The 22,899-nt window shown below is 55.6% G+C and overlaps 1 long non-coding RNA gene across 1 annotated transcript in view; it reads left to right on the forward strand.

Moving 5' to 3' along the window:
• The window catches only part of LOC129493969 (uncharacterized), a 56,215-nt gene that overhangs the window by 4,443 nt on the left and 28,873 nt on the right, over positions 1-22,899 (forward strand). The window contains exons 3-5 of the long non-coding RNA XR_008661252.1: positions 3,912-4,120; positions 12,272-12,417; positions 12,755-12,872. This is a non-coding gene — a long non-coding RNA (uncharacterized LOC129493969). The remainder of the gene's footprint in view (positions 1-3,911; positions 4,121-12,271; positions 12,418-12,754; positions 12,873-22,899) is intronic.

The following is a 22,899-nucleotide window of genomic DNA, read 5'->3' on the forward strand; positions in this document are numbered from 1 at the left end:
TGCACGTGAGCCCTCAGTGAACTTGCTCATCAGCCCCAGGTAGGAGGCGAGGCTGCCTGTCCGGTGCCGGGGGACGTGCGGGGTCAGGGGTGGGGGGGCTCCTGGGGCAAAGGCATCCTGGCTGCTGGCGTGACCTCTGGGCGTGACCTCTGAGCGTGACCTCTGCCCCTGTTTCTCGGAGTGAGGCTGCGAGGCTGGGAGGTAAAGACAGACACTGAGGAAGGGCTCTGGGCACTGAGTGTGGTTGCTCTGATGGAGCCCCGGGGTGAGGTCACTGTGATGGGGTGGCCACGTGTCCCCTGGCTCATCTCACGTCACCCCCCTGCACCATTACTAAGGCCTCCTGTCCGCTCCCCAAGGTGGCTCCTTGTGTGGGTGACATGTCCTAGGGCCACCCCTCCTAGGAGATGCATGGTGAGCCCAGCTCCTGCTGGGGGAGGAGGGCTTCAGCCGTGGGAGGGCTGGGCTGACGGCAGCCCCTCAGCAGCCAACCGGAGAGTTGCCCTCCGCACGCCCCAGGTCATGCCCTTCCCCGGGGGTCAGGTGGGAGCATCAGGCCCGGGTGCCCCCCTGGAGGGCATCCCAGTGTCAGAGCTCCCCAGGGGGGCCTAACCTTGCCCCCCACCCCTGTTCTGCTCCCCTCCCCTGGGGGGTCCTGCTCAGAGGGTCCCTAGGAAACCTCCTACACACTGGTGTCCGGGTCAGGACGGACTCTCCACGTCCCCGGGGGTGGCCTCTGAAGTGAGATGTGGGGTGGGCCATGAGGACCCGCCTCTGGCTCTGGAGGAGCCTGGCCTGACCCAGGTCATGCTGCCCTGGTGGATGGAGGAGGCGGCAGCAGGTGGCGCTGGGGGAATGTGGGGATGTGAGGACTTGAGGGCAGGTGGTCCCCAGGGACGACCTTGGCAGCAGCTGGAGCCCCGGGCCCCGGGGGCAGGGGCAGAGGACCTGAGATTCGGGATGGGGTCCTTGAGGATGTGGGGCCTCTGATTCTGGGGCAGAGAACCCGGCTTCTGCCCCTCAGGCCGGGCCTCCCCTCTGGGCCGCAGGTCATGGACGCGGCCGTGCAGTGAGGGCCGGGACAGGACACGTAGGGCTGGACGTGGTGCCGGGGGTAGTGTTGCTGGTGGGGCCCGGGGCCGGCGGCGGGGAAGAGTTCTGGAGTCTTCTTGGTGCACAAAGTGGTTTTGTAAAGCGGGAGGCGGGACCCCTGGGCCGGGGGAGCTGCCGGGATTGGGAGGAGCGGCCCATCAGGGCCTTGGGGTGGGCGGCGTCCCGGCAGGACGTCCCTGAGCTGCAGGAGGCCCACTGGACCTGGGCCGGCCGTTGTCCAGCCAAGGCGGTGCGTCCGCCCAGCGAGGCACCTGTGTTAGGACGCTGGGAGCCTCCCAGGATGCCCCCTCCGCCCCCTGGTGCCCGCCAGGCCGTGCGTTGTAAGGACATGGAATTGCAGCTCCGTGTCCCTCTGCCTCGTTTCCCACGTCGGGGCAGAACAGGGCACATGTGACGTGGGAGCTCTTCCTCGGGATGAGACCCTGGGGAGTGGGGGCCCTGCAAGCTCTGGGGCAGCTGAGGGAGGGGGACGTGCTGGAAGCCCCCCTGTGTCCCCAAGGAGGGCCTGGAGGTACCGGGCACACCATATGGGGCTCTAGCACCCGGGGAGGGGACCCCACGCAGAGGGAGGCTGACTGCGAGCAGCCCCGGAGTACGGAGCAGGTGTCGGACATGGAGAGCTAGGTCGGCCCTGGGCTGTTTGGGGGCAGCCAGGGGGCCCAGAGGCTGGGGGCTGCCCGGGACAGGGCCCTCTTCCCACCCGGAGCCCTGAGCGAGGGCGGCCTGGTGTCCTGGAGGAAGGACGGGGTGGGGGCCCGCTGACAGGTCCCGGCGGGGGATCGGGGGCATGGGGTGGGGTGGGGTGGGGGGATGGGGGAGGAAAGACTGGTCTCCCAAGCCTCCTTGCTGAGCTGTATTTTTGGGTCCTGTCGCCGCCGCGGCACCTGCTCCGTCTGGCTGCAGGCCGGGTGGGGTCCCCGGGGAGAGGAGAGGACCACGGGGCCTGGGGGCCACCTTTGCCTTTTAGTGGGAGACACCAGTGTCCCCGAGAGAGAAGACGTGGAGGTGAGGGCCCGACCTAGGGAAGCCACAGAGGGAAGTCCCGTGAGGCAGGAGGAGTGAGCGCCTCCTTGGGGCCCGCAGCGGGGTGGCCGGGGCTCCACTCACCCCTAAAGCTTTCAAAGACCTATTTATCTACGTTCTTATGGCAAAATGAACACCTCATGAAATTTACTGTCTTCCCCTCCTAAGTGTACAGTTGGCTGCTGCTCCGGGGTCCCTGTGGCTGGGGAGGGGGCGCCCCAGGGCCTGAGCGCCCCCGCCCCCCCCCCCCCCGCCCCCAAAGCTAACACATGATCCCCTTCTGCTGGTGGCTAATGATCCAGGGACACGGCCTCCGGGCTTCTCCCAGTGTCTACAATCCGCCTCCTTCCCTCGAGAACCCACAGACCTGCTTTCTTGTCTTCTCCAGATTTTAACATAAGAAAGGATCTTACCCTCCCAAGAGAGGAAGTAGCCTTTTAAGAGAGCTTCCTGAAGTCAGAATAATTCCCACAGGTTATTTTTAATGCTCTTGTTCTAAGAATTGCACAAGGAATAGTTTCTCTCTGTAAGCCCCAGTGCCCGAAGGCCCGACCTGCCCGCCCTCCCTCCCTCCCCCTCCCTCCCCCTCCCTCCCTCTTTTCTCCTCCCTTGCCCTCTCCCTTCTACCTCTGATCTCTCACCCCCTCCCACCCTCCACTCTCCCTTCTCTTTCCCCCTCCCCCTGCCCTCCCCACTCTACCTCCTCCCTTCCCTGTAGGTGGTGGTGGTGGTGGGGGACTTGCAGGTGTCAGGCTGATAACACAGTAACTCTTGCAGGTGTGGCCCTGTGTTTCATGCCTGGTGCTCTGAGGGGCTGGGGGGTCCCTAAGTGCCCACTGTGACCCTTGAGTTGGCTGGTGGGTGCTGTGCCCTCTTGTGTCCCCCACGAGGCCCAGGGGCACCCCCGTGCTTGGGCAGCAGCTCTCTGCGCCAAGCTGTCTTGGAGATGGTGGCTGGCAAAGGATCTCTGTCCGGCTGCAGGGGCCAGAAAGCCCAGCATCGTCGGTTCGGCCCACGGTTCGGGTGGACGATGGCCTCCTTCGTGGTCAGGGAGGCAGTGTCCTCCATCCTCTGGCCACGGTGGGCAATGCACAGGCGGGAGGCGTCCTCTCTTTGAAGCTGGGTGGTCATGGGCACAGCCTGTTGGGCAGCCTGCGGCTCCTGGCTGGTGTCCGGTGCCCTCCGACCCCTCCCCACCCACAGGACTGCGGCCGGCCGAGTGCAGTGTTCCCCGCTGCCTGTCTTCTGACCTTGGCAGCCAAGCCTATGAAAACCCGTTGAGAATCTGATATTACGGATTCCTTAAATGCTGTTATTTCATGTCAAAAATACTGCCCAGGATACTTCACCACATTCTTGAAGGTCACAAAGGGTGCATGAAGCCGATTTACAAGGGTGCTTGTTGTGAACCCAAACTTATGGACGTTTTTCCGTTTCTTGTGGGCTTTCACTATTCAATGGGCAGTGAGATTTATCTCATGTGTTTGTTTTCATTTTCCTCCAAAGATAATTATACGTGATACACTCTGGCATGCTGAGTTCCCCTTTCTGTGTTCCTTGACTTTGAAAATGTGAAGATATTATAGATTGTGCAATAAAAAGCTGATTCTGTATCGAAGGAGACAAAAAGGCTCTCTTTTCTAATTGCGTGTGTTAATCTTGTGCACATCTTCATTAGGGGCGTTAGTATATTGGAAAGATGCATCACAGTTGGCAAGTAAGAAAGCATCCTCATCAAACACAGGTTAATCCATTTTTCTCTGTTGACGGCCCAGGGTAAGGACGCATCCAGGATGGGGCTCAGGTCTGCACGCGGGACCCTTCTCGTCTGCCTCCTCCGGCGGCACACAGCCTCGGTAAAGGGCTGCCTCAGGCCTGGAGCGCTCAGGGCACCGAGCCAGGCTCTTTCCCTGCACCAGAGCCTCACAGCAAAGCTGACTAGCGACTGAGACCCCATTTGCAGGCAGGACACGGGTTCAGAGAGGTAAGGACGGGTACAGGATGTGTGGGATGATTTGAGCCCAGGTCTGTGGGTCTGAGCCCAAGGCCCCAACTTTTCCCCTCAACCATGGGCTTCCCTGAGTCTGTGGGGCCCATGGGTGGGAGTGGGGTGTGGTGAGGCAGCCTGTGCATTGACAAGAAGGGGGTCCCTTTGGGCGAAATGTGTTTGTCCCATCTTCCCAGTGGGACTCACTCCTGTTCCAGGGCTGTCCCTGGCCACCCGCTGGTCAGAGCGTGGCCTCACCCCAGGTCGGGTCCACCCCCGTCCATGGTGCTGGACGAGGACCGGGCAAGGAGGCGGCCGGATGGAGGCCAAGGGAAAGGACAGAGGACCAAGGAATTAAGACCCTCGTCCCTGCCTAGTTAAGCTTCTAACTGTAGGTGTTTGGTTTCAGAGCTGCGAGTGCGGAGGGATTGGGAAAACTTTTTAGCAACAAACAAACAAACAAACAAAAAAACACTAAAGTAGTAGCTTATTGGTCTAATCGGGGAAAGAATTACGGGAATTTATTTTCCAAAGGAACAGGGTATTTAATGAGACACGGATAAATAGGTCTGCTCGCGTCTTAGAATTTTGAAGGGCTTTGTTTTCCTCTGGCTGCTGCCGTGGAGAGTGGCGTGAGCTCGTTTTGTTTCCACCGTTCCTTTCATTCTGTTCATTAACTCAGCTCGCCGGCATTTGTAAGGGTCATCAGGCGTGTTCTACGCAGACCCGCTCACCTGAGGAGGAGCCTCGTGGATGCTGCGTGGCTCTGCAGGACCCCACACGGCTGCTCCCTGCGCCTCGCCTCCGCAAGGACTGGGCCGGGGATCTGGTGTCCCGCAGGGTTGATCTTCCCAGGGCAGGTGGGCGGGCACAGCAGACATGGCAGGTGTTTACCAACAGGAGGAAGCTTCTCGATGGAACATTCAGAGCCAGTGGAGGCCGTGGGGCAGGCGGGGGCTGCTCTCAGGGCTGGGGGTGTCAGGTCCCGGTGTGTCGCTCAGCAGCGGCCCCATCCCTGAGGCATAGACACCTGCCCCCCAGCCAGGCAGTCGAGGCGCAACTATGATAGAGCGTGAACACCTAGGCTGAGGCCTTCAGCGTTTACGTGTGGCCAACGCTGCTACGTCTTCCCGTCCTTGTGATTCTCACTTAATCCTCAGAGCAGCCCGTGAGGTATTTTTGTCTGAAAGGTAAAGGAAACGGACACAGAGAATTTAAGGATCTTGATCCAAGCCACGGAACTTACACATCCCAGACTCAGGAACAGCAAGGATTCCCGATACTGGGCTTTAACACATAAGATATACGACTGTGTATATGGAATGCTCTTTAGAACATTCTAGAACGTGAGTTTATTGAGTCTTTTCTGCCGATTTCATGAGCAAAGGCGAGTGAGAGCTCGTCACCTTGGCCTTCATGGCTCACCAGCCAGGGTGTTGGGGCCACCCCATGAAGGAGGGGGCAGCTGCTGGACACTGCCTCCTGTGCTCAAGCATCGTCTGCTCAAGTTCAGGCTGAAGAAGCCCTTGGCAGGGCAGGGGGTGGGTGCGCGGGCTCTGGGTTGGACCCCAAGGTGATCACCCCGGCCGGCGCTGTCCTTGCTGTGCGGCCTGAGAAAATTACTTGACCTCTCTCTGCATCTGCCTTTTCTTCGGTTAAAGGAGGTGGTGACAGGCTTACTTTGAAGCGCGGCGAGCACGGGCCCGTGGTGCTCTTAGCGTGGGTCTGCAGACAGCAAATACTCACGTGGGCGGGGAGAACTATTTTTCATTTGCACCCGGCCTTGGAAAATAGGTTTTCCTTTTTCTTTGTAAATAACGCGAGTTGTGTATGTTCGCGGGACAAGTTCGAACAATCTAGAAGTATTTAGTCATAAGACAAACAGAAAACCTGCTTCGTGCTCTGCCCTGTGCCTTTCTAGTCTCCTCCCGACGGGGAGCCACTGGCAGCTGCTGGCAGCAACCATCCGGGTGTTTTCGCCTACATATTTACATATGTGGACGCACGTATACGCTTTTATTTATCTACGTGTTAAAGCCAGTTAATGCTCATGACCCTGCCCCCTCCCGCAGCCCCACCACAGCAGTGTGTCCTGGACAGTCTGTGCCACTAGACACACAAAGTCAGCATTTACAGGTTTCGTCTCTAATCCCTCCCTGACGTCGTGGGTGTTCCGGTGTCTGGCCTGCCCCCGTTCTCAGCCTTGCCGCTGCCGTCCTTGTACATTCATCTTTTTTGAAGGGAGATTTGGACTCAGTGAAAGAACCGACATGTCCAGTGTCTGCCCAGCGGTCTGAGAACTGGCTGGTGACTCTGTGTTCTCCGTGTCTAGAATATTCCGGGAAGGGCAGGCTGGCCATCTATCAGGGATGTCCTGGGGAGGATTGCTGGGCTGTGGGTGCATAACTCTTTGGGCACAGAAGGATTCTGGCGTGAAATTAGGAATCTAAGTAGACTCGTCAATGGCAAAATAAAATGGGGAGAGTTATATTAAGAAAATTTTATTAAGAGAATTAAATATTAATTGGCACATGGGAGTGCATCCAGGGAAGGATTTCTAGGGAGTAGAAGTTCCCAGAACTGTGTTTTGGGCAGCACAGGGATGTTCAGGCTGAAAAAGCACGGGAACCACCATCAGTGACCACCTATTGATTGGTAAGATATCAGAAGAAAGGCATCTTTTCTAGGTGGCTTCAGAGGGTGGACGTAGACTAATAAAAACAATGTAGAGAAGGCAGATTTATTGTATTTATTTATTTTTCAAACCTAAAATATAGTTTATTTTTCTTTCTTTTTTTATAAATTTATTTTTTATCGGTGTTCAATTTGCCAACATACAGAATAACACCCAGTGCTCATCCCGTCAAGTGCCCCCCTCAGTGCCCATCCCCCAGTCACCCCCACCCCCCGCCCTCCTCCCCTTCCACCACCCCTAGTTCGTTTCCCAGAGTTAGGAGTCTCTCATGTTCTGTCTCCCTTTCTGATATTTCCCACTAATTTTTCCTCCTTTCCCCTTTATTCCCTTTCACTATTTTTTATATTCCCCAAATGAATGAGACCATATAATGTTTGTCCTTCTCCGATTGACTTATTTCACTCAGCATAATACCCTGATAAGCAAATTGCAAATGCATAAATACATGAACAGAAGAGGCCACGTTCAAGAGGAAAGCTCCCAGGCCCAGGACTGGAGGAAAGGCCAGGGGGAGGAGGTGAGGAGACTGGAGGGAGGTCCAGGAGAGGTGGGGACCAGATGGAGTGGTGAGAACAAGGCTTTTCCAGCCCCAAATCCTTATTGCAAAATCTGCTTTAACCCTGCAGCGTGTAGGGCCAGGCTGAGGCAATTGCAAAATCTGATAATGTCCATGGGAAAAGTTGCAAACAAAAATGACAAATCACCGTAAGAAACCCATAGCCCAGGGGTACCTGGCTGGCTCAGCAGGTAGAGCGCATGACTCTTGATCTCGGGTTGTGAGAGCGAGCCCCACGTTGGGTGTAGAAATTAGCTTAAAAAAAATCTTAAAAAAATCCCAAACTCATAACCCTGAGAAAGTCAGGAGAACCCACATGGGAAAAGGCACACCCAAGGAAGTAGAAGTAGCACAGTCTGAAAATAAGATGGGAGAGTTCAGATTTCTCGAGGAGACTGAAGAGGAAATGTAATTCTTGAAATGGGGACAGGAGGGTGTTAAGCCAGGACCGGGCCAGTTCCCAGGAAGCAGACTCCGAGACAAAGGCTTTTGTGCAGGGGATTTTCATCTGTGGCTCTTGGAAGGACGTCCGTCCGTAGTGCCGGAGGGCGGGCCAGGGCTCAGGGAGGTGCCAGGCAGAGATGCAGCCACACCAGAGGCCTCAGAGCATCCCGTCCCTCAGAACTGTGTGCGGGAGGCGGGGGGCATCCGTACCCCTGGGCGCAGCCGTGTTCAGCCGGGCTTGGGGCCAAGGGCCTGGTTCCGGCACACTGCGGCCACCGCCTCGTTTTGTGCACACGTCTGTAACTTCAGGTAGGCGTCCAGGAATATGGCGTCTCATTTGTTTGTTGATTAATACATTGCTTTCCCTGGTCCAGACGTGGTTATCGGATTTGTGCTTTCTGCAAATGTTGTTTCTCCCGTGTTAACCTAATCAAATGGCTCCCAGCTATACAACCCTTTGAAGCAGTTATTCTAACTATGAGGAAATTTTTCTAGCTAAAAAGCCATGCATGGTAACGTTCATGTATATTTCATCGTTGCTTTTGTTTGAAATCATTCACATTAAAAAAAAAAAACAAAACAAAACACCGCACCAGAAACTGTGTTGCTGTGAAAAGGCAAAAGAGCCGGACACCAACCAGAGTCCCCGAGGACTGTGTGTGTCCCAGAGGGGAGTGTTCAGGTCAAGGCGCCGCCCCTGGTCTCTGGCCAGCGGAGGTCACTCCAGGGAACAGAGCCACTGCGCCCTGGGGCCCCTGCCTCTCCTCCCCCAGCCCCTCCTGGATTCCCCACAACGGGCCTGTGCACCCTGGGTGATTTGGGGCCGTCTGCCCAGTGCTGGCTGGTCGGCAAAGCTGTACTAAAACCCTGTCCCAGTGCTCTGGAAGCCCTTCCTCGGAATGAGCAATTCTGAATACTCCGCGCCAGCCTCTCCGGGGGAGGCTCTGGTCCTTTACTCCATAGCGGTTGAGATTTCAAATCCCTTTGCTTTTATGCCCCCCCCCCCCTTTTCCCTGACTTACGCCACGGTTGCTCCCGGAACTGCCAACACTTCCCCTCGTGGCTCAGTACAGTTTCCCCCCCCCCCCCCCGCCTCGTGTGTATTTCTTTCCCCGGACGTGCTCGTCAGGGCAGGAGTAGGAGCAGCTCTTTGCAGCCCACGAGTCACGCTGCGTGGTTGCCAGCTGTGTCAGCTGCCCGGGGTAGTCGCCACGAGGGACCACAAACTGCTCAACCCGGATAGATCCTCTCGCATTCCGGAGGCCAGACGTTGGAAGTCAAGGTGAGGCAGGGCCGTGCTCCCTCTAGAAGCTGCCAGGGATCCTTCCTGCCTCTTCCAGCTTCAGGGGTTGGGGGAGACTGTGGCCCCTGAGCTCCTTGGCAGTGTCACGTGCCTCTATCTACATGTGGACATCCTCTCTATGTCTGTAAAGGACACTTGTCGTTGGATTCAAGGACCACGCAGATAACCCAGGATGATGTCCTTACCTTACATCTGCAAAGAGCCTATTTCCAAATGAGGTCACATTCCCAGGTCCTGGGCGCTGGGGTGTGGACACCTCTTTTGAGGGCAGCACACAACCCACCACGTCACCCAAGATGCATGTGGAATCGTGGGCTCTGAGTGGACACCCGGCGTGTGGGGTGGGGGCCGGCGGTGGCTTTATGGTTGAAACATAGAAAGGAGACGGGCTTCAGCAGAGTCTGGAAGGTCACTGGGGCTGTGCATGCGAGTGCAGGGGCGGGAGAGGCCTGACTCTGGGGGCCACTGTTTGAGGGCGTCCATCAGCAGTGAGGACCCCAGACGCCCACAGAGGCAGGTCCACGCCTGTGCCCTGCTTCCTGTCACTGGGGCAGGTTTGACCTTGGGTGTGGCAGGGTCGGGGCCCCCCCCAGAGGTATTTGCCCCATCTGGCTGCGAGGGGCTGAGCTGAGGGGCTTTACTGCGGAGACATCTCCCTGGGAGGTGGCTGCTGAGGCAGCGTGGGGCCTGGCAGGGCTGGCGGGGTGGGGGCAGGATGGGGGCTCTCGGGGAGATGGCCCTGGTGGCAGTGCAGAGCTGGCTAGCCGGTGTGTGTGAGTAAATCAGTTGTGGGGCCGATGTGAGGGCAAGGTTGGTGGGTTTGCTGCACGGGGTCCCTGGGGACCCTCGGTGAGGTGGGAGGAGGGTGGAGCTCACCCCCTACCCCACATTGGTGGGCTGCTCTGACCTGTCCCTGCCTGCCTGGCGCTGGCACTTCTGCCCCTGGGGGGCTCATTTCCCCTTCACCCTGTGCCTCCCACGCCGGGTGCCACCTGCCACCCGAGGAGGCATCTGGTCCTGGGGCCTACCCAGTCTGTGCTGAGCCCCCGCCCCTGCTCATCTTGGCTGTGGCCTCTCCCTCTGCCCGAGGCCCCTCCCCGCCCCTGCCCTGCCTTTCGCCCCAGGTCCTCCGGCCCTTCTGGGGGGCAGGTTATGACCTCCCCCGTCCAGGGCGTTTTGGCCTTCATGGGCCTTCCTCCATAAAAACATATTAAAAATAGTATTTTATGACTGTGTGGTGTACAGATGAGCAGAATGCAGAAGTCCTGAACCTTGCTTATGGTGAGAAATGAAATGTTTGCTCGGGCCCTGGCCCCGGGCCTGCTGTGCCTGCTCCCCACCTGGGGACCCACGCCTCCCGCAGCCCCTCCGGCCCCCGTGGTTTCCTCATGGTCACGTCACTTTCCTACTCGCAGAGAAGAGCCGGGCCGGCCTTCAGGGACGGGGCGCTCAGGGGTGTGGCAGCTGCGGCCACCCTGCCCCCCCGGTTCCAGCCGGGCCACGGGAGCCCCGCACTGGTGAACAGGGCAATGGCTTGGTGCCCCTGACCTGCAGGCCCGGCCGCGCCGTCGGGGCTCACGGCTGCCCTGGGCCTCTGCCCCCCGCCTCGCGGCTGGGAACCTAGCTGCCCAAGTCGCAGACACATGCTTAAGGACTCAGAGTGAATATTCACCAGCGGAGTAAATGAGCCAGTCCTGCCGGGGCTTCTGGAACAGTCGATCTTTCTGTCTGAAAATTTGCCCCAAAGCCGGGGAGGCTGCAGTGGGAGCCCGTTTCCCTGGATGCACCTCCTCTGGTGTGCCAGGGGGTGACATCCTCTGGGGTCAGGGAGTCAGCGTCCGGAGTGGTTCCCACAGACTCGAATGGGGCTCAGGTGGAACAGGGGCCCCCAGGAGCGGCGGGCACGGGCGGCTTCCTGCATGTGCCCCGTGGGACGCGGGAGGGGACCCCTGGCAGCAGCTGGGGGAGGAGGGGCTCTGTCACCTGCTCACTCCTAGCTGGACTTGGGTCCGCAGGGGGGTGGGTGCCCGGGGAGGGCACGCGGCTCCGGCTCTGTGGCAGGCCTGGAGCGGGTCCTCGGACACAGCAGGACGTGCACGGAGCCGGGGCCTGCAGCAGGTGGCAGCCGCGTTCCCGGCGTGTCCCCAGTGCTGGGCGGTGGCCGCCGCGTCCCTGTGGGGTACGGCCGTCGCCTCCCGCCACTCCTGTGCTCGTGTCCTTCCCCCGGCCATGCTCACGCCAGGAGGGCCACGGAGGTTAGGCCCACGCGCAGCGGGCAGAGGGCGGCTGGCCCGAGCAAGTCAGCCGCGGGGCGATCCCGAGGCCCCCGAGGATGACGGTTTGGCGGGGGCCGTGGCGCTGGGAGCCCCGCTCTCCTGCTGCCCCGAGGTGCTCACAGCCCCGCGAGGACCGTGAGTGGACGCTGCAGGCGAAGCTCCTTAATGATGTGTTCCCGGGGTCAGCTAACTTCTGACACAAAATCAGTGCCATCCACACCAGCAGGGGCAGGCCAGGGGTGGGGCCTTTGATGTGCCCCCGAGGGCCGGGGCCCCGGGCCTGCCCTGCTCGCAGCTGCTCCCTGCAAACCAGCTGCGGTCCTCAGTGGGCGGAGGGGGCCGGGGAGGCGGACGGCACCCTGTGTCCTCCCCGGCCTGGCCTGGGTGCAGCCGTGGGGCGTGTTTGCAGGTGCAGAGGCACCTCCCCAGGGGCGTTTGTACTAAACATCGGCTCCACGTTTGTAGCAAAATCATACCATTTGTTTAGCAAATTTAATCAAGTCAAAGTTGATTTCCCGGTAGGGGTTGTCGCTTGACCCCTGTAGAGTGTAAACCGGAGCACCCTTTAGCCACGGGCGCCGAGGAGCTTGTGCAACCCCTGGGTCTAGGGATTGGCCAGGTGGGAAGGTGCTGAGCATGCGCCTTGCCCAGCCCCGGGCGCCCACGGCCTGCAGCGTCCACAGCGCCGCCGGACGGATCAGTCCAAATGAAGCGCTCTTGAGCCACACAAGGGCCTCTTCTCCACTCGCCACGATACATCATTCAAAGGAAGAGTGAGTCATACGGGAGATGCTGCTAACGGGTGAGGTTTTTAAAGGCATGGAAAGAGCAGACACGGTAACTTTAATTTTTTGACTTTTTTTTTTTTTTTAAGGGTTCTATTTACTTGTTAGAGAGAACGCAAGCAGGAGTCGGGGCAGAGGCAGAGGAAGAAGCAGGCGCCTCGCTGAGCAGGGAGCCCGATGCAGGACTGGATCCCGGGACCCCGGACCAGACGGCGTAACCGACCCAGCCACCCAGGTGCCCGAGAGATTTTTATTTTTGTTAAAGATGAGAAGTGCAACACACCTGTGTGTGTGGACAGGTGCATGTGTGTGTGTCCGCGCACACGTGTGGATGCTTCTCCGGACGCGTGTGTGTCTGAGGTGGAGGAGGAACCCTTCTCTAGCCTTTGAGCCTCGGGCTGAGCCCGACATAAAGTGAGACGGGCAGATGCATGGGAGAAGCACGGACGGGACCGCCGCGTGGACGTGGGAGGCTCCCCAGGAGAGCAAGCCCCCAGAGGGACCAGAGCGGGAAGCTTTCATGCCTTTTATTTATTTTTATTTTTATTTTTTTTTGCTTTCATGCCTTTTAGACAGAGAAGCCGTGAGTGGGTGACGAGTGGGCCGCAAAGAGGGGTCTGTGTGAAGGGCGTCGCGACGAGGGACGGGTTCGTTTGTACGGATTTCCTACCCGCGTTTCCTGTCTCTGTGGTAAGAGCAGCTTCATTCCTGCTCCAGGGAGGGCACCGTCCACGGGTGGGAGCGTCACCTCCTGTTTTCAGGGAGCAGCCCGGAGGGTCGGCGTCCTTTTTGCACAGGGGCCTGTGCCGGGGGGGCCTGCTCTGGTCTCCTTCAGTCTGGAAGTGTGAGTTAGGCGCCAGGATGTGTGGGAGTGCTCGTTTCTGGGTGGCGAGGCTGCTAATAACTTCCAGTTTCCTGCATGCTTCACAATTTTCCGTAATGAAGTTGCAAGTTTTAAAACTTGTGCAAACATAGCCACAGTAGGGGCTGTTTTCTGGCGTGTTGTGGAGAGCTGTGGGGTGCAGGGTGCTGGGAACCAGGTGAGGACTGTCGCCGTGGAGGTGCTTTCTGCAGGTGGCAGGGAGGCGGACAGAGACCCCTGCTCCCGGAGTGACCATCTGGCTCTAGACCCTTGCTGGTGGCTGTTCCGAGCCCGTCACCTTGGGACTGATGCGGTTGTGCCTGGCCTTGAGCTTTCTTGCGTGGCTGTTGTCCAGCACCAGCGCTACCCTCGGGGGGCTCCTGCGGTTCCCTGGGGGTGCCCATTGCCCAGATCTCCCTTTGGCTGCCTGGGGACCCCTGTGGGAACCTGGTGCTTCTCTGTGGTCTGCACGTTCCCTGACGTCGCCTGCTTTTCCTCCTCCCACTGGCCTGCCTTCTGTGTTTTGTGGTTCTTTCTTTTATTTTTATTTTTATTTTTTTCTTTTAAGATTTATTTATTTATTTATGATAGTCACAGAGAGAGGGAGAGAGACAGAGACACAGGAGGAGGGAGAAGCAGGCTCCATGCACCGGGAGCCCGATGTGGGACTCGATCCCAGGTCCCCAGGATCACGCCCTGGGCCAAAGGCAGGCGCTAAACCGCTGCGCCACCCAGGGATCCCTGGTTCTTTCTTTTAAAGTAAAATTTGGTAAAACACGTATGATGTAAAATTCAACCACTAACAAACAAATTCAACTGTTTCGTGGTGTGCCATTCAGTGGCCTGCGATGCATTCACAGCGTGTGCACCTGCCACCACCATCTGTCTCCAGAATCGTGTCACCTGCCCCACGAGACCCTAAGCCCTCGTCCCCTCCCCCTGCGCCCCACCCCGCATCCTCCTGCATTTCGACGACTCTACATCGTTTTGCAGCAGGTGTCAGACTTTGCTTCCTGGTTAACGCTGAACAGAATTGCCTGTGCAGAAGGACCACGGTTCATCTCCTCGTCTGTCCGCCGACACCGGGGTTGCTTCCACCTTTTGACTCCCGTGAATAACGCTGCTCTGAACCTGGGTGTGCACACATCCCTTCGAGTCCCTGCTTTCTGTCCTTTGGGGCAGATACCGAAGGGTGGAATTGCGGGGTCATGGGGTCATTCTGGGTTTCTGAGGAGCCATGTTTGCCTTCGGTTTGCTCTGAGGGACACAGAGCAGACCTTCGTGTGGGCCTGAGTTAGACGTGGCGCCAGGGATAGGCGGGACCTGGTTATGTTCTTTCTCGATGTAGGATCTCTGACCTCAAGGACCAGAAACCAAGCAGAAACCTGCAGGGACTTTGGGTGCCCCCGCCGGGACACCGCCCGCCCTGCCGCCCTGCCCACCAGGCGGTACCGTTATTAAGTCAGGACTGGTTCTGTAATTTGTGGGGCCCAGTGCAAGATGACGGCGTGAAACAAGTTCAAGACAGAGCATTAAACCCAGTGTTGGGGTCGTCTTCACGGCCCGCAGAGCCTCGTCTCCCGTGTCGGGGCTTCGGAGGAAGTGGCCAGAATGGGTCAGGTGGCCGGGCCGTCCTTTCGTTCCTCCTGAGTTGTGTCCTTTATCATAATAAACCAGTAATCTAGTAGGTACAGTGTTTCCCTGAGGTGGTGACCGGCTCCAACAAATCGTGGGAGCTGAGGAGGGGGTCGTGGGAAGCTGTGGCCTGCAGGCGCCAGGAGAAGCCCGGGGCGCCTGGGTGGGGAGGGCCGGCCCCGTGGGACCGAGCCCTTGACCTGTGGGTGTCCCCAGGGAGACAGGATCGGGTCAGAGCAGAGTTAAACCGCAGTGCACCCAGCTGGTACCTGGGAAGGACTGGGCGTGGGACGGCCGGGCCACCTGGGTCGGACTGTGGAGTGTGAGCTGTGCTCCCGTGGCCCCGGCGGGCTCCCCGCGCGGAGGTGCAGGCTCTGTCCCCCCAAGTGGGGGGCGTCTGCCGACTGCTCAGGCCCCAGAGGCTGTCCCCTCCGGTCACCTGCCACCGGACGTGGCCGTTACTGCGGAGGCCACTCACGCTGCCAGGGCGCTCGGCCCCCGGGAAGGGGCTTCCGCTGTGTTTCATGGTGTGGAGCCACCACGGACGGTCACGACGCCCCGCAGTCCCCAGGGCCCCAGGAGCCCGCATGCCTCACCGTGCTTGTCCGGAGCCAGCAAGCGGACAACGAGTCCGGCGGCCAGGTGCGTGACCCTTCAGCACTGCTGCTCTCAGCTCACCCGGGGCCACAGCAGTCTTCACTGGCTCCTCCGGTGGCTCCCTGGGACCCAACAGGACACTGCTGCACGGTGGCCCCTGCCCTGTGCTCCTGTCTCCTTGAACACCCGGCCAGGTTCTAGTGCCCTGACCGTCTTGGACTTGGAGCTTCTTTGCTCTGAGAGCCTTCTTGGAGGGTCCTTCCCTGGGTGAGCGTCCTGGTGTTTTGTAGGAAAGTGGCCAAAACCACAGTCACTCGCGAAGGTTTGTGCCTTCCCTGCACCAGGACTTCCGTGTGACCCGCAGGCCCCTCACGGGTGGGGAAGCAGTGGCCAGCCCTGGTGTGCTGGGGTCTCCTTCTGACCCTGAGCCCATGACGTTGCCTGCAGAAGAGTTGTGGCACCTGGATTTCACCCTTCTTTGCAGAAAAGTTTTATTTTTCCTAAATAAGGTGGATTTGGAGACAAAAACAGAAGACCTGCTCTATCTATCTATCATCAAAATGTGGAAGCTGAAGGGAACCTCAGAAATAATTGGATCCAAATGCCCAATTTGGGGGAGATGAGGGATCAGAGGCCCATATGGGGTAGGCGGCTTGTCCCAGGTCACCAGGCAGTGTCAATAGAGTTGGGGCAGCTCCCGTGACAGTCTCGGGCCTCTAGGCACCTGCCTGCCTCGTGGGGGGGCTTGGGTCATGCCTGAGCCTGAGGCTGGAAGCAGCAGCAGTGAGAGCTGGTGGTTCCCAGGACTCGCTGGGCACTGGGTGCTGGGCTCAGCCTCACGACTGCCCATGGAGGGGCTCTGGCAGGAGCCGCTCTCCACAGGTGAGGACACTGAGGCAGGGGGAAGTGCTGTTACTTGCTAGAGGTCACACAGCTGGGACGTGATGAATCCATCCCGGCCAATGGGACAAAATACAGTTGATTGCTTGAAGCATGACCCACAGGTCACTCTTGGGGCCTCATGTCGGTTTGCATCCTTAACAAGAGTCCCGGAGAGCAAGATGTGCCGCAGTGGAGTCTGGAGCGAGATAGGAAACGAACGCCGTACGATGCAGACAGCCCAACCGAGAAGGGACGGGTGTCCGTTGCACACGCGCGTGGCTCCTGCTGACCTGTCGGCCTGGGGCCCTGGGGGGTCATCTGTGGTCAGTTGGGACTTCAGCACCTGGTGTGAGGGCTGTGAGGTAGGGCTGTGTGTCGTTGGTTGAAGAGCTGTCCATGCAAACGAGGGCAGAGTGTTTCCCCCCGGCTGGGATTGGTGGCCATCACCGCTCAGCGGGAGCATTTATAGGTCTTCGAGAGCCTTCCTGATGGAACGGGGCCAGGGAGGAGCGTGTGGGCAGGCCGAGTTGAGGGCTTTGATTTAGGACGCATTCCCTGTGGCGAGGGTGATGGGGACCTTGGTCATCTATCACCTCTGTAGGGAACTTTCTGAAGCAAATATCTATCTTCAAGCGGAGCAACTGTGCACTCCCTGACAATGTGTAACCAGGGAGACATTTGTTCAGGGCTTAGAGAGTGTTCGTGTCATAAACTTCCGCCAAAATTATGGGGATGTTATAAACTTAGCGTCACGATGTATATCTTTTTAATAATGTGATGGTTCCAGTGACTCTGTGACTCCTGGCTGGCCCTCCGCAGCTGTGACTGCGCCGGTGGGCCCGGGGCACGGGAGGCGGCTCCGCTCGTGGCTGCCCTTCCCACCCGCACCAGCGAGCAGGTGGTCCTCGCTCGTGTTAACCAGGTAAGCGTTGGAGGAAAACGCCGTCCTTCGGCCAGTGATGAAGGCGGAAGGAAAACACGTTTCCGCGATAGAGGAGGATGGTATTTTTGCTCAGATTTTATTTCATGAATCATCTCACATGTGAAAAGTGGAAGAAGGTCATGAGCCAGGCCAGTCACGTGCAGTTCAAGCTTTGCGATGGACCCGTCGGTGCTAATGTTTGCGGGGTGGCCAAGCATCTGAGTTAGAGCACAGCTCCCCAGGCCGCAGGCCCCAGTGGGCGATCGCGGTCTCCTCGCCTTGGTTGTCCGGCGCTTGGGAGGCGTGTGTGTCCGTGTGGGTGTGGGTGTGGGTGTGTGGATGTGTCAGTTGAATGGACATTCAGCCATGTTGAATTTCATGGGGTTCTATCAAAGTCTCTGTAAATGTGTCTTTTCTAATACATCTGAGGTTCTCTATTTCCTCTGGCTGTACAATATGATAAATGTATGAGAGGTTGGAAAGTAGAGAAACATTTGAAGAAGCAAATAAAGTTTCTCCTGAGACCGCAGCACACTGCGAGGAGCCCTCTTGTCTTCTGACGTGCACATTGTACCCATTTGCTCTGATAACATCACAGGGGGGCCTCCACTGGCCACGGCTCGTGAACCCCTGGCAGCCTGCGGTCCTCCTCCTTTTTCTGCCCTCGCTGGCCACAGGTTGGCCCCTGCAGAGGGCATCTCCTGGGACCCCTTCCCTCACTGGCTGCTTTCCAGTTGGGTTCCACCAAGGACAGGCCAGCAGGAGACTGGGGCTGGGTGGAAAGAGTGGCTGGGGTGTCTTTTCCTGCTCCCACTTGGCTTTGGTGTCAGTTCTCCGGAAGAATCCGCCCCAGCACAGTCCAGGGACTGTGTCTTCCTTCCCCTTGGCTCTTGGCCTGGCCCTCGGGGTGATCATTCACGCAGAACGGTGGCAGTGGCCAGTCTCTGGGTGTCTCTGCACCCTCTGTGTGGCTGTTTGGCTCTCCAGGCAGTAGTTCCATCAAAGACTCTCCATCTGAACCTTCTCAGGAGAAACCTCTTCCCTCCATTGCTGCAGTGCTGGTACAGACACTCGCCCGTTCAGGCATCACGGCCCAGTGATGCAGGGTCCTGGACATTGCCTGCTGTTGTGTTGTGTTCACCTGCTGTTACAAGACAAGGGTCTTGCACAGCCAAGTTCAAGAGTCGGCAAGTGGTCTGGAAGCCAGAACTGCAGCATCAGGTACAGAAATCTGGAAGGGTTTGTATGGATTTTTACCCTTACGAGGTACCTGGGGGCTCAGGCAGTTGTGTCTGACTCTTGATTTCAGCTCAGGTCATGATGTCATGGTGGTGAGAGTGAGCCCCGTGTCAGGTACGGAGTCTGCTTAAGCTTCCCTTCCTCTGCCTCTGCCCCTCCCCACCTAAGGAAAGAAAGACCATGATTCTTAGGTGGCTGACCTCTGTATGTCGTACAAAGGGGTGTATGTCTGCAGTGAGTTCTTGGAATCCTCTTGCCTGCGGAGGACAGCTCTGGCCTTTCTCTATAAACCCAGACCCATTGGTCTGACCTGGGTATATGCTTTCAGCAGGTGTTTGATGCTCTCATTTCACAAACAAGGAAATGGACGCTCGACTTCAAGTGACTTGCTCAAAGTCACACATTTTAGAAATAGCCCAAGTGTGATTTGCAATCAGGCGGTTTGTATTTTATGCTATCTATCTATCTATCTATCTATCTATCTATCTATCATCTATCTATTTTTAAAGATTTTATTTATTTATTCATGGGAGACACACAGAAAGAGGCAAAGGCACAGGCAGAGGGAGAAGCAGGCTCCCTGCAGGGAGCCCAATGCAGGACTTGATCCCAGGACCCCCAGATCACGCCCTGAGCCAAAAGCAGACACTCAACCACTGAGCCCCCAGGCATCCCTAGAAATAGCCCAAGTGTGGCTTTGCAATCAATCAGGCAGTTTACATTTTATGTCTTATTATAATGATTTTTTTAATTTTTGTTTTCATTTTATGTCTTTCAAAAAATATTCTACAATGCCAGTTATATAATTGTCTTCATTTGTCCCCTGGGTCTCTCATCCAGCAAAATCAAAATTCTCGCATCCATCAAAATTTTGATGTGCCAGCAAAATCGCCAGAGATCTCACAGTGTGACAGTGAAGCATCACGAGGGGACTGGCCCCCAGTGCCGTGGTCTCAACGTGTGCGCCCCTCCCCCTCCCCTGGATTCATGTGTTGAAACCTAGCCCTCAAGGGGACGTATTAGGAGGTAGGCCTTCGGGAGGTGATTAGGTTGTGGGCCCTGGGAATGCGGTTAGTGCCCTTACAGAAGAGACACAGAGAGCTAGCATGGCCCTCCCATCATGTGAGGACGCAGCAAGAAGAGGCCCTCACCAGGACATGACTCTGCTGTCACCCTCATTCTGGACTTCCAGCCTCCAGAACCATGTGAAATAAATGTCTGTTGCTAAAATAAATAGATAGATAGATAGATAGATAGATAGATAGATAGATAGATGAATGAATGAATGAATGTTGCTTATGAGCCACCTAGCCTGTGATATTTTCTTTGCACAGCCTGAACAGAGTAAGGCACCTATCTTCCCAGAAACCACCTTGGCCATCCATTTACAAAGATCTAGAGGAATGGTCTAGTCCAATGTGCTGTCACAACCTACTGATTTTCAACAGTTGATTTAATTATTAGAATCTTAAAAAAAAAAAAAGGTTTACTGGTTGCATAATTGGATTATGGCAGAACTAGTGTCTTGCGTGAAGACTGCTTAGTAAGGGACAACAAACCTAGAAGAGGAGACCGGATGAGGCCAGGAGGGGCTTGGTGGGGAATCTGCTAATTATCTTTTGATTAGGGAAAGAAATAGGAATGGTTCTCATCAAAACTAGCCTTGGAAGGAGTCCCAGGTATGCCCACACTCTTGTGTTTGCTTGCTTCGTTCATTAATTCATTTATTCATTTATAATACCTTTAGTTGTTTTTTTTTCCATTTTTTAAAGTAAGCTCTATGCCCAGTGTGGGGCTTGAACTCACAACGCCGAGATCAAGAGATGCATGCTGTACTGGCCAAAGCAGCTAGGCGCCCCTGTGCTTTAAAAAAAAAAACAACAACTTCATTTTGGAGTAATTTTAGATTTACAGAAAAGTTGCAAAGATAGTGCAGAGACTTTCCTTGCACCCTTCACCCAATCTCCCTTGATGCCAACCTCTTACATCGCTGCAGTATAGACACTTGTCAACTCTAAGAGATGAGCGCCGGCACGCCACCATTCCCTCAGCTCCAACTTTATCTAGATTCTCTAGATTTTTGCACTGGTCCCTCTTCTCCTCTGGAAGCCAGTTCAGGAAATAACAGTGATATTGCATTTGGTTGTCACACCTCCTTCACTCTGGTCTGTCGCAGTTTCTCAGATTTTCCTCGTTTTTTTAATGACCTTAGCAATTTTGAGAATATTTGGTGTTTTCTAGAATCTCCCTCGGTTTTTCATGAGCAGGAAACACCATGCAGGTGAAACGCCCGTCTCATCCCGTCGGAGCAGAGGGTACATGCTTTCAACCTGGCTTCCCTTTGGTGATGTTAATGTTGACACTTCAGGGTACTCTGTGCCAGGTTTCTCCACTGTCAGGTCACTGTCCCCCTGTCCAGACTCTGTTCTTTGGAAGCAAGTGACTAAGTCCAGCTTTAGTCAGGAGGGGAATTAAGCTCCATTTCCTTGGGGGGGGGCAAATTGCTACCTAAATCATTTGAAATTTTTCTGTAAGGAGGACTTACCTCTTCTCCCCATTTGTTTATTCAAGAATTTACATCAGTAGAGGCTCCTGCATATTTATTTTATACTTTTGGTTGTAATTCCATCCTATGTTATTTTTTTTGTTCACATTGTTCCTATTTGGCCGTTGGGACTGCTTGGACATGTTCTTATCGTTTTGCTTCTTGAGCACTTCCTTACTTCCTGGCACTGTAAGATGCTCCGTGCTCCTTTTATGTTTGTCCTGCCCTAACCCTAGAATCAGACATTTCTTCAGGTAGTGCTAGCTGCTGCTTCTGGGGGATGGCATTTAGAAGCCAAGATCTGAGCCCTGAGTGTGCTCATCGCTACTGGGTGGTGTTGCTTCTGCGGCCCTCAGATGACAGTGCTAGGGGATATGTGTGTCTGTCCTACCCCATGCATATCCAAATACCTCTAACTAGTTCTTATCCGTTTGTGTCTGTATCATCCTAGACACAAGTCCATACTGATGTTTCAGACTCCAGTCCAGGAGCGCATGGTCCATTCTGGTCTTTCTCCTTGCTTATCTCTCACTTTCCTCTCTTCCCTGGAGGGCCCTGGTTGCTTCTGTCTACACCACTGTCCTATGTGTTCCACTCCAGGGTACATGAAAAGCCATTTCAGAATTCAAAATTCCTGAGAGGAACAACTTTGCAGAGCAGGGTGTGTATGGTTCCTTTTGTCCTGAGCCTGATAGTTTCCAGTCAAAACACTGCTTTCCAGAGCTGCTTAGGTCAGCCCTGCCTTCCCTTTGGAGATCATAGCAGGTACAGTCACACCTCGGAGATATGCAGGGTCAGTTCCAGAACACCACAGTAAAGCAAGTTTCACAATAAGGCGAGTCAAATAAGTTTTTAGATTTCCCCAGTGCATATATAAATTTACGTTATACTGTGGTCTATAAAGTCGTGGTAATATTATGTCTAAAAAAACAATGCACATGCCTTAATTAAAAGTACTTAATTGGGGGATCCCTGAGTGGCGCAGCGGTTTGGTGCCTGCCTTTGGCCCAGGGCGCGATCCTGGAGACCCGGGATCGAATCCCATGTCGGGCTCCCGGTGCATGGAGCCTGCTTCTCCCTCTGCCTATGCCTCTGCCTTGTCTCTGCCTCTCTCTCTCTGTATGACTATCATAAATAAATAATTAAAAAAATTTTAAAAAAAAGTACTTAATTGGGGATCCCTGGGTGGCTCAGCAGTTTAGCGCCTGCCTTGGGCTGAGGGCATGATCCTGGAGTCCCAGGATCGATTTCCACATTAGGCTCCCTCCCTTGAGCCTGCTTCTCCTCCCTCTGCCTGTGCCTCTGCCCCTCTCTCTGTGTCTCTCATGAATGAATAAAAAAAAAAATCTTAAAAGAAAAAAGTACTTAATTGCTAAACAATGCTAACCATCATCTGAACTTTCAGTGAGTCAGAATCTTTCTACTGATAGATCATCTTTCTGCCTCGATGTTGATGGCTCCTGACTGATCGAGGCGGTGGTTGCTAAAAGTTGGGGTGGCAACTTCTTAAAAATAAGACGGCAATGAAATTTGCTGCACTGATTATTAATCTCTTCCTTTCACGAACGAGTTCTCTATAGCAGGCGATGCTGCTTGATAGCATTTTACTCACAGTAGAACTTCTTTCAAAATTGGAGTCAGTCCTCTCAAACCCTGCTACTCTGCTTTATCAACTAAGTTTACATAATAGTGTAAACGCTTTGTTGTCATTTGGACAATTTTCACAACGTCCTCATCAGGAGAAGTTTCCATCTCAAGAAACCACTTTCTTTGCTCACCCTTAAGAAGCTACTCTTCATCCACTCAAGTTTTATCATGACATTGTAGCAATTCAGTCCCATCTTCAGGCTACACTTCTGATTCTAGTTCTTTGGCTATTTCCACCACTTCTGCACTGGCTTCCTTCACTGTAGTCTTAATCCCTCAGAGGCATCCGGGAGGGTTGGAATCAACTCCTTCCAAACTCCCTCTGATGTTGATATTTTGACCTCTTCCCATGAATCACAAATGCTCTTAATGTCCTCTAGAATGGTGA

Source organism: Nyctereutes procyonoides, unplaced genomic scaffold, assembly GCF_905146905.1.
Source record: "Nyctereutes procyonoides isolate TBG_1078 unplaced genomic scaffold, NYPRO_anot_genome, whole genome shotgun sequence".
Lineage (NCBI taxonomy): Eukaryota > Metazoa > Chordata > Mammalia > Carnivora > Canidae > Nyctereutes > Nyctereutes procyonoides.